At 38.6% G+C, this 4,529-nt stretch overlaps 1 pseudogene; it reads right to left on the bottom strand.

The window, feature by feature from the left end:
- Window positions 1-1,993: 1,993 nt before the first annotated feature.
- LOC130838432 (heterogeneous nuclear ribonucleoprotein A1-like) lies at window positions 1,994-4,318 on the bottom strand (annotated as a pseudogene).
- Between the last annotated feature and the right edge of the window lie 211 nt (window positions 4,319-4,529).

The following is a 4,529-nucleotide window of genomic DNA, read 5'->3' as shown; positions in this document are numbered from 1 at the left end:
AGAAAGAAAAGAAAACATGATCGAAGAGTTAAAGGAAGGTATCTTGACAATGTAGATAAAATATAGAATAGCAATAAACAGAAGTATCAAAACAGAATCAAATGGAAATGTGGCACTTGTAAAGTACAATAGCTGAATTAAAAAAGAATCATTTAGACATACTCAATATTATGTCTGAACTGGTTGAAGAAAGAATTAGTGAACCTGAAGTTAGATTAATAGAGATTATGCAATCCAAAGATTAGAGAGAAGAGAATAAAGAAATATATAGAGATACTCAGAGAAATGTGGGACACAGTTAAACATACCATAATAGGAATAAAGAGAGTACCAGAGGGAGAGAAGGAAAAGAAAAAAGATGGAAAAAAAATTGAAGTGATAATGGCTGAAAACTGCCCAGATTCATTGAAAAACAAATCTACACACCCAGGGAACTCAACAAGCTGAAGGAGGGTAAACATAAAGCGATCTACAGAAAAACACACCCAAGAACAGCAGAGTAGACATCCTGGTCAAGAGCACATGGAATATTCTCCAAGACAGACCATATGATAGGGCATAAAACAAGTCTTAATAAAGTTAAAAGGATACAAATCTTGTAAAGTGCGTACTCTCACAATAGAATGAAATTAGAAATCAATAACAGAAGGAAATAGGGAAATTCACAAGTATGTGGAAATTAAACAACACAATCTTAAATGACCAATGATTCGAAGAAGAAATCACAGGAGAAATTAGAAAACACTTTGAGATGAATAAAAATAAGAACATAATATACTAAAACTTATGGGATTCGGCTAAAGCAGGGCTTAGAGGGAAATTTAGAGCTAAAAATACCTATATTTAAAAAGAAAAAAAGATTTCAAATAAGTATTCTAACTTTCCACCATGAGACAGTGTGTGAAAAACAGCAAACTAAAGAAAGTAAAAGGTAGGAAATAGTAAAGATTAGAGGTAAAAATTTTTTTTAAATAGAGGCTTAATAGAAAAACAGTAGTGAAAATCAATGAAACCAAAAACTGATTCTTTGAAAAGATTGACAAACCTTTAACTCAACAGACCAAGACAAAAAGAGAGACAACTCAAATTACTAGACCCATAAATGACAGAGATGACATTGCTACTGACCTTCCAGAAATAAAATATATTACAATGAATACAATGAACAATTGTATTCTAATAAATTAAATAACCCAGGTGACGGAGACAGGTTCCTAAAAAGACAAAATTTTCCAGAACTACTTCCAGAAGTAATGGTCAGTCTGAAGAGACTTATAGCAAGTAAAGTGATCGAGAAAATCTATTTTCTCAATATTTTTGGTAACAGAACCCTCTGGAATTTTAAGGGGTTTGTATTGTTTAGATAATTAAATGAGATATTTATAAAATTTTTAACAAAGTGTCCAATATAATATAAATGCTCAGTAAACGACAGTCGTATATATGTACTCTTCCTGCATCCATTGGAAAAAGTGACAAAGCACCTACTTCTGTTTCATTTTATTACTAAGTTCTTTCTCTGGTTTCTCATCATCTCCTCTTTTCTGAAACTATCTAGTCCCTCTCTCTCAGAACACTGTACTCTTGTGATTCTCTTTTTGGCCAGCTTTTGGTCTTTTCCCTTCTTCGGTCCACCAATAGCCTTTTTTTTTTTTTTAGACACATTTATTCAGTGTCATGATCAGACTATTACATTTAGCAATCAACAGCATGGGTGCAAAAAAAAAATCTACATTAAAACCCTTTGTTGGAATGCTTTACACTTTCCACAGAACAGAAACTAAAATAACCTGTTATACAATTAGTCACAAATACAGTCCTCGAGTTTTTTTTTGCCCATTCACATGAGTATTGTCTAAAACATGTCTTCTTTGTAGCAGCTAGGCCCTGCCACCACTGTGCTTGGCTAAGTTCACAAATCTGTTGTAACCTGTATCTTCCCTGTCACTTCTCTGGCTCTCCTCTCCTGCTAAGCTTTGTTTCCTGGCAGTAATTAAAACTTTCTGCCACTGCCATAGCTACTGCTGATGCTGGAACCACCATAGCCACCTTGGTTTCGTGGTTTGGCAAAGTATTGGCCTCCACCGCCATAGGGGTCAGAACTTCTGCCTCCAAAGTTCCCTCCTTTCATGGGTCCAAAATTTGAAGATTGATTGTTGTAATTGCCAAAATCATTGTAGCTTCCACCACCTCCAAAATTGCTTCCATCATTACCAAATCCATTCTAGCCATCCCCACTGCCAGCATATCCACCACCACCACGGCTGCCACCAAAGCCACCTCAACCACTGAAGTTTCCTCCAAGACCAAAGTTGTCATTCCCACCAAAACCACCTCCACGACCACCACCAAAATTTCCAGAACCACTTTGACCCCTCTGACTCAATGAAGCACTAGCCATCTCTTGCTTAGATAGAGCTTTCCTTACTTCACAGTTGTGGCCGTTCACAGTGTGGTATTTCTATATGACAATCTTGTCTACGGAGTCATGGTCATCAAAGGTTATGAAAGCAAAGCCTCTCTTTTTGCCACTGCGTCAGTCAGTCATGATTTCAATCACTTCAATTTTCCCATACTGTTCAAAATAATCTCTTAAGTGATGTTCCTCAGTGTCTTCTTTAATGCCACCGACAAAAATCTTTTTCACAGTTAAGTGGGCACCAGGTCTTTGAGAATCTTCTCTTGAGACGGCCCTCTTTGGTTCCACAACTCTTCCATCCACCTTGTGTGGCCTTGCATTCATGGCTGCATCCACCTCCTCCACAGTGGCGTAGGTGACAAACCCAAAGCCTCTGGAGCGCTTTGTGTTTGGATCCCTCATTACCACACAGTCTGTGAGCGTTCCCCATTGCTCAAAATGGCTCCTCAGACTCTCATCAGTTGTTTCAAAGCTCAAACCTCTGATGAAGAGCTTCCGCAGCTGTTCGGGCTCTTTGGGAGACTCTGACTTAGACGTGACGGCAGTGTAGGGGGGAGACGTCAACGATGCTTACTTGGCGGTGTCCACGGGCAGAAAGCACCAATAGCCATTTTCAAGATCTTCAGCTTCCTCTCTTTTCATAAATTCTGTCCTTCTTGTTAAATTTATCAAATGTGCTCCTGTTATATTTACTGATTTTTACTACTTCAAAGTTTACAAGCAGGAGACAGGCATAAAACCCAGGGCAACATTTCTAACTTATTGCTGCATGTGTCTGCCTCTTCTCTGAGCTTAGTGTGTCGAGACTGAACTCATCACTGATTTTCTCAGGTTATTCCCCCTTTGTGTTTCCTAAGAGTTAGCATCTCCTCACTCCTTCAGGCTAAAAACTCAGAGATATACCTTACAGCATCATCTAATCTGTGGTAAAAACTATTGTTTGTAACCTTGTTATTTGCAGTAACAAAAAACTTTATTGCAGAGAGGAGTGAAAATTACTTCTATTACAGTGTTCTGAGCTCACTCTCCAATATTGCATCCTCAGCCGGATGTTATTGGCCTCTGGTTGAGCAGTTCCAGTGATAAGAAGATTAACATATATCCCAGAAGATAACCTCCCCCTTTGGGGACAGTTCTAGTAGACTGAGAAACAAAGGGGCTAACCGTACATGAATGGCAGTCAGGAACCCAGATTTATGAGAGAAGAAAAAACAAATCATTTTCAAAAACATATTCAGATTTGTATCAGGAATCTGAAATTACTCCTCTGCTTATCCTCATCCAATTATCCTGAGGTCTTCCCTGGGTGTTCTCCAAGCCCCGTTCTCTTCACAAAAGAATTTTAAAAAGGGTAAACAAGAAAGGATGCATTCCTCATTGGAGCCTGTAGACTTATGCATGGGAAATAAAGAAGTTATCCCTCACACATAAACACATACAAGTGATATAAATGTAAAGGTGGACAGTTTGACAAATAATATTTTCTCAACATTTAATCATTTAAAGAGCCTGCAAGAATTAGTCCACAACTCTCTTGTTTTATTTTTTTTATTTCCTTAACAGAATTTCAGACTTGAATTATCTTTTTATCTATGTACTATGCAGCCAAATAGGCTCTTCAGTACCCCTGAGAATAGAATTTGCAGATGCACTAATAGATGACATGCTGGCAATGAACTCATTGACTTTATCCTGCATCCCTCCAGAGCTACATCCCTCCAGATTATGTTCTTTCATTGTATCATATATGCCCTAGAACAAATGGTCCCTGAAGTGACTTGGACACAGTCTTGTTGGGGAGAGGTAAGTCACCATGACAATGTGTCCTAAGGGGCTACATCCTAACGATGAGGTGATAAGGGCTGCCTGCTGCTCCTCCTGCTTGCTTAAGGGCCTCATCTGCTGAACCTCTTTCCTGCCATGCCACTAACTAGCAGAGACCATCAGGAAACAACAGCTTTACTGAAAAGTGGCTGGGGCTGCCCACACCTGCTTAGCAGCAACAGGTAACCAGCCTACTGATAAACATCGTTAGATGGGTATATGAGTGAATGCAGAGGACCGGCAAGAATAGAACTAGGCAAAACTCTATTAAAATATTTTCCTTACT

The sequence above is a fragment of the Hippopotamus amphibius genome, chromosome 1 (genome assembly GCF_030028045.1).
Source record: "Hippopotamus amphibius kiboko isolate mHipAmp2 chromosome 1, mHipAmp2.hap2, whole genome shotgun sequence".
Lineage (NCBI taxonomy): Eukaryota > Metazoa > Chordata > Mammalia > Artiodactyla > Hippopotamidae > Hippopotamus > Hippopotamus amphibius.
The sequence above is the reverse complement of the archived record's forward strand: the minus strand, read 5'-3'. Positions and strand labels throughout refer to the sequence as shown.